The sequence below is a fragment of the Zea mays genome, chromosome 6, assembly GCF_902167145.1.
Source record: "Zea mays cultivar B73 chromosome 6, Zm-B73-REFERENCE-NAM-5.0, whole genome shotgun sequence".
NCBI lineage: Eukaryota > Viridiplantae > Streptophyta > Magnoliopsida > Poales > Poaceae > Zea > Zea mays.
Genome location: NC_050101.1, coordinates 11,294,757 through 11,308,019, shown reverse-complemented (window position 1 = coordinate 11,308,019; position 13,263 = coordinate 11,294,757). Strand labels below are relative to the sequence as shown.

Here is a 13,263-nt window from a genome sequence, read left to right as displayed (position 1 = left end):
ACATACCTTCTTCTCCTTTGCCATGAGGCATGTGTGACGCTCGTTGGGGAAGAGGGATGACTTGTTGAAGGCGGTGGCGGCGAGTCCTTCATTGTCAGAGTCGGAGGAGGAGCAATCCGAGTCCCACTCCTTTCCTAGATGTGCCTCGCCCTTGGCCTTCTTGTAATTTTTCTTCTTTTCCCTCTTGCTCCCGTGTTCCTGGTCACTTTCATTATCGGGACAGTTAGCAATAAAATGACCAATCTTACCGCATTTGAAGCATGAGCGCTTCCCCTTGGCTTTGGTCTTGCTTGGCTGTCCCTTGCGACCCTTAAGCGCCGTCTTGAAGCGCTTGATGATGAGGGCCATCTCCTCATCATTGAGCCCTGCCGCCTCAACTTGCGCCACCTTGCTAGGTAACACCTCCTTGCTCCTTGTTGCCTTGAGAGCAATGGGTTGAGGCTCATGGATTGGACCGTTCAACGCGTCGTCCACATACCTCGCCTCCTTGATCATCATTCGCCCGCTTACGAATTTTCCAAGGACTTCTTCGGGCGACATTTTGGTGTACCTGGGATTCTCACGAATATTATTCACCAAATGAGGATCAAGAATGGTAAAGGACCTTAGTAATAGTCGGACGACGTCATGGTCCGTCCATCGCGTGCTTCCATAGCTCCTTATTTTGTTGATAAGGGTCTTGAGCCGGTTGTATGTTTGGGTTGGCTCCTCGCCCCTTATCATCGCAAATCTTCCGAGCTCGCCTTCTACCAGCTCCATCTTGGTGAGCAAGGTGACGTCATTCCCCTCATGAGAGATCTTGAGGGTGTCCCAGATTTGCTTGGCATTGTCCAAGCCGCTCACCTTATGGTACTCGTCCCTGCACAAGGAGGCTAACAACACAGTAGTAGCTTGTGCATTTCGATGAATTTGTTCATTAATAAAAATAGGACTATCCGAGCTATCAAACTTCATTCCATTTTCAACAATCTCCCATATGCTTGGATGGAGAGAGAATAGGTGACTACACATTTTGTGGCTCCAAAATCCGTAGTCCTCCCCATCAAAGTGTGGAGGCTTGCCGAGAGGAATGGAGAGCAAATGTGAATTTGAACTTTGCGGAATACGAGAGTAGTCAAAAGAAAAGTTCGAATTAACCGGTTTCCTCCTCTCGTAGTCGTTGTCGTCGTTGTCCTTTTGGGAAGAAGATGACTCGTCGCTGTCGTCGTAGTAGACAATTTCCTTGATGGGCCTTGTCTTCTTCTTCTTCCCATCTTTCCGTCTATGGCCCGAGCCCGAGTCGGTAGGCTTGTCATCCTTCGGCTCGTTGACAAAAGATTCCTTCTCTTTATCGTTGATCACGATACCCTTCCCCTTAGGATCCATCTCTTCGGGCGGTTAGTCCCTTTGTGAAGAGAACGGCTCCGATACCAATTGAGAGCACCTAGAGGGGGGGGGGTGAATAGGTGATCCTGTGAAACTTGAAGACTTAAGCCACAAAACTTGGTTAATCGTTAGCACAATAATAGCCAAGTGACTAGAGAGGAGTCAAAACACAATAACCACAAGAAATCAATCACAGAGATGGCACGGTGGTTATCCCGTGGTTCGGCCAAGACCAACGCTTGCCTATTCCACGTTGTGGCGTCCCAACGGACGAGGGTTGCAATCAACCCCTCTCAAGCGGTCCAAAGACCCACTTGAATACCACAGTGTTTTGCTTGCTTTTTCTCAATCCCGTTTGCGAGGAATCTCCACAACTTGGAGCCTCTCGCCCTTACACTTGAAATTCACAAAGAAGCACGGAGCAAGGAAGGGATTAGCAACACACTCAAGACAAGAAATCACAGCAACACCATGCACACAAGTCGCAACGAGAGCTCACAACACAACTCAAAGAGTTCACTACTCAACTAGAGCTCTAATTGCTATCGCAAAGAATCAAAGGCGCGAAATCGATGTCTTGGTGCTTAGGAATGTTGTAGGAATGCTTGGTGTACTCCTCCATGCACCTAGGGGTCCCTTTTATAGCCCCAAGGCAGCTAGGAGCCGTTAAGAGCAATCTGGGAAGGCTGATCTTGCCTTCTGTCGACTGGCGCACCGGACAGTCCGGTGCACACCGGACACTGTCCGGTGCCAGATTTCTTTCCTTAACAGACGCAGCCGACCGTTGGCAGACTTGGAGCCGTTGGCGCACCGGACATGTCCGGTGCACACCGGACAGTCCGGTGCCCCTTTCTAGCCGTTGGCTCGGCCACGTGTCCCGCGCAGATCGCGCGGCCGACCGTTGGCCCGGCCGACCGTTGGCTCACCGGACAGTCCGGTGCACACCGGACAGTCCGGTGAATTATAGCCGTACGTCGCCGGTAAATTCCCGAGAGCGGCCAGTTTGCTCGAGCCAGCCTGGCGCACCGGACACTATCCGGTGCACCACCGGACAGTCCGGTGCTCCCAGACTGAGCAGACTTGGCTGAACAAAGCCATCTCATTTCCAATTCGATTTTTCCTGTTTCCAGCACTCAGACACAATACATTAGTCCATAAAACAATGTACTAAGTCTGAGAAACATACCTTTTCCTTGGTTTGTACTTTGTCCACCATTTTACATTTAAGCACTAGTGTTAGACACTAAATCACCAAAATACTTAGAAATGGCCAAGGACACATTTCCCTTTCACACCTCCCCGCGGACAGCCCCCTCCCAACCCCCTCTGGCCGAATTAAGCCTACCCCTTGAATCGCCAGCCTCTGCCCGTGCTAAGCCACCTCCCCGTGGACCAAGAACCGGGCCACCGGCGGCAAACCGCCGTCGAGCCCACCGGCGACCGGCCTTTCTCCCCCACTCGGCCGGTTCGCCCACGCCGTCTGGCCGTAGCGCCGTTTCCCCCCCCTTCGCTCTCGCTGACGAGTGGGCCCGCAGCGACGCCGTCGTCCCCGCGCACCCGGGCCGTCTCCCTCGCCCGTGGGCCACAAGCGCGCCCGCGCGCGCGTTCGCGCCCGGGTGGGCCAAAAACCCTCCCCCCAGCCCAGCAGAGAAGAAATCCCTTTTTCTTTTTCTTTTTCCACCCTTTTCTCATTTAATTAGTTTTCTTCAATATTTTATGCACCAAAAATTATCCAAATAATTTGTAAAAAGTCCTAAGTGATAATAATGTTGGTAAATGACACACTACAATTAGTAGACTACTGTTGATGTATTGTTTATTGACTATTTTAATAGAAGAAGCGGGGACCGCGGATCCGGAACCCGTAGCCCCGGAAGAAGGGCCGGAGCCTGATCTCCTGGAAGTAGATCTTTTGTGCCAGGAAAGCTTCGACGAAGGCAAGTCCATCCTTCCCTTGATGCATAAATTACCTATTCTCTCTACCACTGCCTAGGCCGGGAATTCAGGGGGAAAATTGCATTGTGAGTGAGAGATGGCCCGCATTGACATATACATTCTAGATACAAAATATGGATCGGGAAGAAGGGCAATGTGTTTCTTCAAATAAAGTCTCTTTTTCAAAAAGTTATGCGATGAAGGGTACTCACCCTCATCACCTTGGGAGTGGGATGATCAGGGACTCCCTGGTTTAGGGGAGGGCCTAAGGTGTTGGCTCAGCTGGTTTAGGCGTGAGCAGAAGGATTGTCCCCTCATATAAGGACCGACTTGTCATTTTCACTACCTGTACTCTTTTATAGTACAACCACTCGAGACTGTGTGGGCAGTCACTCAATCCGAACTCGTGCGGTCCAACCCCAGGGTTAAGAAGGCTGGGGAGCACCGGAAGGATAAGGAGGGGGAATGTTTTGTCCGGTTTGGACATGGTGGTGGCCTGACTCCTTCCGGATAACCGTTAAGGTTAGGACGTACGAGGAAGGAAAGAGATCCGGCATTCGGGTCTCGCGACGGTGAGATCGCAGAAACCGGGCTAGTGGGTAAAGTGTACCCCTCTGCGCAGAGTTGAAACCTATTCGAATAGTCTGTGTCCACTGGTATGGACGAGTCTGGTATGGCATGACAATTAGAGATTTTTCTATGAGTTACATGAAAAGGGAAATGTGTGGTTAAATGGGTGTTGAGAAAGAAACTAAGGCCACTAGAGCGGGAAGCTCAGTGGTGGTCGAGTTTTTGGTTACCTTTAAGGGCTTGTTTGGGATTAAAGGTAATGGAGTGGATTGAGGGGGTTAGAATCCCCTACTACTTAATTTTGAATAGTGAGGGATTATAACTCCATCAATCCCCTCCATTACCCTTTGTCCCAAACAAGCCCTAAGACTTTGGGAAAAACCTTTCAGCAACTGCCTTTCTCTAAGAAAATGATGAGTGACTTCAACTCCACCAAATAAAGCATGTATAATATAGGTCTCTTTCTCTCTGCGGGAGCGGGGTGGGCTTGCGGAATACCTAGTGTATTCACCCAGATTTATTTATGTTTTTCAGCAGCCGAAGACTTTTTTTCTGCTATGCTTGATTGAGAGGGCTGTGTCTCCACCCAGTTCTGCCTGTGGCTTGGGCTAGTATATTTTTCCTACTGCGCTTCTTATTTTGGCTCTCTAGAGCTTGTACCCCGGTATTGTAATAACCTTTATCTAAACTCTGTACTATTTAAAGTAAGGAATGTGTTTACTAGCCTCCTGGGACTAGTAATTGTTTCACATTTGAGTCCCAAAGGATCGGGACGCTTCAGAAACACGGACGCATATCGTCACAGATAAGTTCCCACACTGCAGGCTTGGAATCAACACATCTCTCATCTGCAGTGTTGACCCCCAAAATGGCATAAACATTAGAGAATACAGCAGCAGGGAAGTAGATAAGGCTAGTATACGTATTGCACATTAGTAGAACAATTTTACCTCAAAGCAAAAGATACTGTACACGCAGCAAGAAAAAACGAAGATAACAAGCATGAAAAGAGACACAATCGTCTGAGTAGCAACAACGTTGGATTATTTAGATATCATTGCTATGTACAACACAAAAGATGGATGAAAAATTAGGTGGCTAGTATGGCAGCCACTTCAGCGACAGCGAGGACTTCGTGGTACACCACATTTCGAGTCTATACCCCGCACGAACTGTCCTCATTCTCAATCAGGATTCTAAGGCTACCTCTGGATGTAGTCCTAGATACGGCCGCATAAAGTTGTCCATGAGTGAAGAATGGTTCCTTGAGGTAAAGCCCAAGCCTGGATAGGGTTTGTCCTTAGCTCTTATTAATTGTCATTGCGTAGCATACTCGTACTGGGAATTGCCTTCTCTGGAGTGTGAACGACCTTTTTACATCAGTAGTATTGAGAGTTATTCTTGGTATTAAAACTGCAGCACCCACATTAGAGTTTGTGAGAGTAATGCATCTCAATATACGTTGTCCAGGCTCGGTAACGAGTAGTCGTGTACCATTGCAGAGGCCCATGCTTTGATTAAGGTTTCTCAACAACATAATTATGACACCCTTTTTCAGCATAAGCTCGTGAGATGGGAAATTGTTTGCATTAATCGAATTTAAGAATTCAGTAGGATAGAGCACATCGAAATCTGGTATTCTTTCTGATGATTTTGATATAGTGTCACAACTAAGGTAGCACACGGTTTCCCCAGGCACAAGCGAAACAACGTAGTTATTAATATCATCGACTGTAGCATTGTTTGGGCATATAACGACACGCGAGGCTAGATATGTTGGTTTATCGTAATTCATAAAGAAATCTGGGTATACTTCAGATACAATCGCGACTATTTTATCATTGTTAGTTTGGACAAGCAAGTCATCGGGAATTGTGATCCATGTGGGTTCATGATCACCAGTCCTTTTTTTGGCAGGAAGTGTACCATCACCTATAGATAGAACCCATTTACCAAAAGATATGAGGTCGTTACGATCATTTTCTTCCAAGGAGGGACCAAGAAGGCGCATGTTCATGCATAATTTATAGAGGACAACGTGCTACCACAACTTCGAATTTGTAATTGATGCATTAACTATGGAAGACCGTGAGCCCTTTCGTACGACAGGTAAAATCTGACGGAAATTGCCACCAAGAACAACAATCTTGCCACCAAATGAGAGGATTGCATTTGAAGGTGTTTGCTCAGAAAGAATATCTCGCATAGTTCTATCTAGAGCCTCGAAGCAACGATGGTGTGTCATTGGCGCTTCATCCCGTATAATCAGAGTGGCAATTTGTATAAGCTCAGCAAGCATGGTCCCCCGGTTCACGTTACATGTGCTAGCATCGTTTATGTCAAATGGTATTTTAAACCTTGAATGTGCAGTGCGTCCTTTAGGTAGTAGAAGAGAGGCAACGCCTGACGATGCGACAACTAGCACTATTTTCTTCTCGGAACGTAAACTCGCAATTAAAGTGGTCCATAGGAATGTTTTTCCTGTGCCACCATGGCCGCAAACAAAGAAGAAACCAGGTGATCTACTGTGAACACATCCAATTATATTGTTGTACACTTTCCGTTGGTCATCATTCAATTGCGCAACTAAAGATGAAGCATGCATGGACAACATCAAAGGATCAGGATCCATCTCGTCGTTAATTAATCTGTTTTCACCCATATAATGGCAATGATTAGCGAATCTTGGTAGGTCGTAATCATTTATGTTCCCACCACTGTTTGCGAAAATGTCCGTAAGGTTTTGTATAAGTAAGGACATGAGATGTTCTTTAGGGACTTTGTAGTTTGGGTTTCCAGTCACGTCTCTAAGTCTACAACACATGTCATCCGTAAAGTAATGCCAGTATTTGTCGAACAGTGCACGTGCGTTTCCACGGAACATTACAAAACCACAGTGACGAACAACTGTCTAAGTTGGTACGCAGATGCGGACACAATCGCCTCATCGAACAAAAGGATCCATTCATTATCACCTTCAAGTAAACCATGAGCCTCACATGCAGCACGAAACGTACAGTGTACATGTCCGTTATATGTCCTGACGTCAGCAAAGTTTGTGGCCTCCTTGACAATCATCAGGAGCATGCGCAGATAATACAGTTCTCCCGATGCAGGGTGCATGTAGTACATACAGCCAATCTTAGCGCAACGTGACCTTTTCCTTCATAATCGGTTTGAGGCATCCCATGTCCACTCCTTGGGGAAATCGCAGTATGTGAGGTGTCTGGCCTCTTCATTTCTCAAATTAGCCTCGAACCATTCAGTTAACATCGTACTTTTCGCTAAAGGGTTGGATATTAGGTCCTCTAAATTTGTTCCAGGTTCATAGTGCACATGGTTTAGGCTAGGAAGGTGTACAGCCAATCGTTCAACAGAAGGCACTCTAAAGTGAATGTCGTATTCAAATGCACGCCACAGAGCCTCACACGTAGATAGGTATCTTGCATCAACGTATTCTTGGATCTTATTTGGCGGGGCAAGATGAGAACCGGGCGAATGGTTTTGTGTTTGTGCAGTGGACTCAAAATATACTTTTGCACTATCAATTCCTTTTGTAACATATTTGAATAGATACTTGATCATGTTAGACTTGTTGCACCATTCAACGTTTATGTGTGCATTGTATTTTTTTAGAAGATGCATGTTGTACGGTACAACACTTCTATTGTCTAGTCGAATGCCACGTTTGACGACATGTCTGTCATCGTCTCTAAGCATGTAGAGCGCAAAACCAAAGTCGTCTATGGTGGTCTCATCTTGAAAATATTTTGGAAATTTTTTTGAGCATTTGTTGTTTTTCATACATGGGCAATTCCTGTTGCTTTCACCACATGGCATGTGTATCATGAATTCGTCGACTAAAGCATAACCAAGCGGGTTAGTGTTCACATCCGGAATCTCAGCGCATATAAAATTGTCGACAACAGAAGCATCAAACTCTTGCGCCAGCAGCCAACCACACAAGGCAATGTATATGTGGCAAGCCTCGTTTTTGGAACTCAACAGTATACAAGACCGCAAGAACTGGTCCGAATGTCACGCCCTGCCTTATATCAGCTATGAACTCATCGACTTTCATATGGAAGACTCATACAACTAAGTCTGAACGATCGCATGGTTGCTGACCCGGTTCGAAGCACAACGCATCCGCAATTTCCCTCCATTTGGGGTTGCATGTAAAAGTCAAAAAAAGTACTGGTGGGCCGTACACTCTGCAAATAGCCATCGCGTCTTGGTAATTCATAACATGGTATCGCCTACTGCAAATGAAACTCGCAGGCACGATCACTTTACTGCCAACAGCGTCCGCACTAATTAGCCCTCTGTCAACGGCATCAGCTATTCCTTGTACTGATTCAGACCGCATGTCTTTTTGATGGTCGACTATGAATTGTAACCTAGAGCCCTTGATAGTTGAATATTCGTCGACAATGACCTGAGCACTTAACCTACCATAACACGTGTACGGGTTTGACTCATGTAATCTGTAATGTAAATGTCTTCTTACAAATTCAAGCATTGTTACGTATTTTCGTTTGGTCCCAACACTTTCTTCATCAACGCAGTACCGAATGCTAAGATGGTAACCATTTTCACCATATGGAAACAATAGAGGGTACTGCAAAGCCATGTAGGACGAATGCAAGCATGAGACACATCATAGCCCGCAATTTCTATCGCGCACAAGGACATCATATGTGTATTCATCGGCGATGTAGTCGCCGACAACGATGGCAGCGACTTCGCCGCTGGATGGAAGATTGTATTGGACATCTTGTCTAGCATCATAGCCTAACAGCCTGAGTGTTATCCTCTGGTTACCCGCTTGTTCCAATCGCTCCCTTGCATATCGAAACACTTTGACAAGTTTGTTATTGTCATTTAACATGGCCAACAAAGCCATAGTTATTTCACGTTCAGGTTGTTCAGTGACACCATCATCGACCTCGAACATGTTTAGCCTATTCTGTGTCTCGTGGTTTGTATCATGAATATACAATTGGGCAAATTTAGGCATCGCTCCACGGCATGGAAGCAAGGTGCCGATACGATGATGTACTATTCCATTTATCTTGAAAACATAAGGCGCAGTACCATTGTTTATCGCTTTGTCTATAGCGGCACCAATGGAGGTGAAGGCAAAGAGTGAATTGTACGCGCGAATAAGCCTCAAAAATCTTTTCGAGCGTGCATCGCCATCAAATGACAAGAGATCAGCAAGCACATATGGTGGCCTTTTGTAAGGCTCCAAATTGATCTTCCCCCTTGCAACAGAGATTGTATGCAAGTCTTCGTTGTGCTATAGATGAATCGCTTTTTACATGCTCCTGGAACAAAAAAAACCGCACCACAGTATCGACAGGTGTGCTCGGGGCCACCATAGTACGATCTATTCGGGTAGGCGTCTACAGAACGAAGAACAGATAAGAATGATGGATATTAAGTAGTGAAACACAAGAAACAACCAGCTAAGGAAGGGAAGCACATACCTCTTAGGGCATCAATGTATGTTTTTTCGAGAGGAATTGTGATATGTGTGTGTTGTGCAGAACGCATGTAGTGCAGCCTACTGCGGAGGCAGTGTCTATTCGATTCGGCGAACGATGAAGGGAAGTCCATTATGGATCTATCGCCTGCTTTGGGACGGGTATTATTGCTAATATATATTTAAAAGCAGCAACACAATTCCGGTCAGCGTGTGCCGGCAAGTCGACCAAATAATGTAACACAATTAAGACGACATACCGCGTGCGCTTGCAAGCCACCTGCGTCGCCTTGTTTCATACGAATGGGCAACACGTGCATATGGAGCATCAACCATGGGCACACCGCGACATGTACCACGTGACACACACACCTAGCACTTGTAGAACATGAATAGCGCGCACGTGAACTGTAATAGAGATGCCCCCACATAAAAAAACACGTACCATACGCCTTTCAAACAAACGCAAGGAAACTGAATCAATGGTTAACTATATCATATACATACTAAAACATATAGCAAACTTAGGCAAACAATTAGCCACATACGCATAAAATTCATGAAGCAAGAACATGTAAAAACACTAAGTAACAACCCTAGAAAATACGCTAGAATACAATTCAGAATTTATTTACAAAATATTTAGATCGTACCAAAAACTACAAAACTCTAAGCAGGCTAGGCAACTGGCAGTGAACCTAAATCAGAGGCTACCACCCAGCACCTAACTGCACATAAGCATAAAAAAATTGAAGTTCCTGAAATATCCGAGTAGGAAGCCAAGGAAATGTGATCAACATGTGGATAACGGAGTTCACTTAATTAAAAATAGTTATGTGAAGGTACCCAAAAGAAGCCACACATGGGATTTGGGTTCAATACACTTCACAGTTTTGACTCCACCATTTCAAGGAAAACACAATAATGCACCAGAACGACAGAAGCACAACACCAACACACCCTATGTGCAGCGTGTAGAAGAACATAAACAAAATACTATACCACTGAAAACAAGTATATCACTGACATAATCTGAGCGCAGTGTGTGTAGCAAGAGAAGTCATAGCCGTCTACAAACCACAAGGGAGGAGTGCAAAGGCACGACAAGGAACTAACCTCCCAAAAGGAATCAGCGACGAGCAGCCTTCTGCGAACTCTGTCAAAAGCTATCTGCGCAGGAAGGAACAAAGGCACCAAATCAATTAGATGGTGTAACACTGCATGCAACGAATAAGATGCAAGGGTAAATGTACTCTTCATCAGAGTTGAGCGTTAAGCTGAATTTGCCGTTAAAAAAACTCGCTACAAACGATGACTACATGTATTTTGTTTCTGGAAATAGCACCTGTTCTAGGTAAACAACTTCACAAAACAAAGTGGATATACATTTTCCCCAATAGTCAGCGACACAAACACACATCCCCACCCCTTTATAAGCTACCATAAATTAGAGGCCGTGGTGTTGGCATGGAGTTCTTTTTGCATCATTGCATCGAATTCTGTGAACATGCTCTTTCAAATTGGCAATTCTGTTACGCCATATGAAAGGATCTTCTATTTATTTTTTCTCTGCAAACGACGTGGGGAAGTGTCATCCGGTGAATAAGCGTTCAAGGGTTAACAAATTACTTAGTTTCCTATTGCAGCTGTATTTTTACTTTCTGCAAATGATGCAAGGCAGACCTTGTTTGTGCTGGTGTTCATTTCAATAACACATTTGCCCGCAGCCTGTTTGATTGCTAACATAATGAGCACTATGACTGTGAGGTTGTAATTGTTGAACTTGTACACTTGGAGGTAATTAGTGTGCAGAGGCGGCATCTGATCAGCAGTGGCAGGGGAATCCCAAGTCCGCGGTTCCTTCTGACTTCTAATGTGCTATATGGCCCTGGCCAGCCTAGGTTACCTTCTGGTTGGCATTTCTGTTATTTAATTTTATTATTAAGTTCAAATACTAATGGCACCCTCTGTTTCGGGCCCTTCACTATCACATCCTCTCTCTTCTACACAGAACAAGGCTAGAAATGCATGCCGCATTGCAATCAAGTGGACGCTCTCCAAAGGGTTTAAATGGTCCATCAGCTTTCCAGCAACTGAAGACTGCTTCAGTTGGTACGCAGAATGGTGGTTTAACTAAAGGAAATAAGAGATATAGAAGGGTTTAAATGGTCCATCAGCTTCCCAGCAACATAAGATTACTGCTTTACATGGCTGTCAGTAGACTATCTACCTCTTACATCTGTCATATATAAGTTGTACAGTCTACACTATTTTTTTAGTGGTCCTTTTTGGTGGATACTTGTTACGTTTTAGTATTCATGTGTATGGATTGCCGGTATGATTTCATCTATTTTGTTCTTTCACTCATTGCATAGTTCATCATTCATTATTATAGTGTGCCTTTCAAATTTGTGATTTCTTAATATTGATAAAACTTGCTAAACCAACAAGGTTAGAGTGTCTTTTTATCAAAATCCAAACTATCTATGATTGATAGGTTCACTTTTTGTGCAATACTTCTTTTTGGAACAGACGACTTTTTCACTTTTATTCATATCTTGTCAACGGATATTTACCAAATACCTTAATATTACATGTTTATTTAATGGACGAGCAAAGACAAGAATCTACCAAATCTGACAATGAGAACAAGGCTAATGACAGAAATCCATCTTCAAATGAAACTGAACCATCAAATGGAAAGACTGATATCAATGGTACCCCTATGGATGAATCTTAGGTAACCAGATCCTTAATTTACAACATTGAGTTAGGTAGCTATAACTTGCGTTGTTGTACCCGTTCAAGGGTCTCGCAGCTCTACACATTTTTTGGTTCTGGATTACCTTATTGATAGTCATATTTATGGAAAAATAATGCTGCCAACTTTCCTTGTTGCTACATATGGTTCTGCATGTCCAAGCATCAACCCATTAGTTATAGATGTTTGGTCCAGAGCTACTAATGCATGAGATGTAAGTTTCAAAATTCTGTAAAATATTGTTAGATTAACTTGCTTTGGAAAATATTTTTGGTAGGAGACCTAGCGAATTTATGTAATGGTGTTGCGCTACAAATGAAATGGAGCAAATATTCCTACGGTTCTTGCACCAAATGTGATTCAGGTAATGTCTTTAATTATATAAGAACACTATGGACAAAACATACCTGAAGATTAGGTCTTAGATTTGTTATTCCTTTCCCTCCCTAGAAGATATCAGTAAAAATGCTCTGTTAGTGCCTTGAGGAAATTACGGAGGACTCATCATAGTGTATATAGATTCTAAAGATACAAAGCTGGAGTGGAAAATTGTCTTGAAGGTTCATGATGTCTTGGTTGAAGGCTATAGTGTAGCCATAGAGGATCTAGAGTCCAGTGAGAAATTAGCACATGGCCATGAATCCAAGTCTGTTGCCAATAATGCAATGGACGAATGGCAGATGGATCCGACTTCAACAAAGCAATCTAGTCCCTGGTTACCTAGTAACATGGACATGGGCCCTGGAGGTCCTAAGGATAACCCATCAATAACATCAAATGGAGAAAACTCTAATCAATAGCAGGTACAGTGCAAGCGTGAAATATGAAAGACAGAAAACCACAATGTGCAACTGACAAGCGATGGACCTAAATATCGAGATTAGAATATGCAGAACACCAGTATGCACATCTGGATAGGTGAAGAGTGTGAACCTGATTGCAGACATGCAAATAAGAAAAATCTAGATTACAAGTAATAAGGTTCCCAACAACCAGATCAACGAGATGAACAAGCAGAGGTCAATAGGTGAACTAACCTGGATACACGAAGGTTTCACAACACCTAGGTCGCGAACGCCATCAGCGGCAAAGCGGGAGTGTTGAGAATGGTGTCCGGCAAGAACCACAAAATAAAGAAGAGCTG

The 13,263-nt window shown here is 44.4% G+C and overlaps 1 protein-coding gene across 1 annotated transcript in view; it reads right to left on the bottom strand.

Moving 5' to 3' along the window:
* Positions 1–4,703, bottom strand: part of LOC103630852 (replication protein A 70 kDa DNA-binding subunit B-like) — a 30,828-nt gene extending 26,125 nt beyond the window's left edge. The window contains exon 1 of the mRNA XM_008651900.3: positions 4,655–4,703. The gene's annotated coding sequence lies outside the window, so the exon portion shown is untranslated. The remainder of the gene's footprint in view (positions 1–4,654) is intronic.
* Between the last annotated feature and the right edge of the window lie 8,560 nt (positions 4,704–13,263).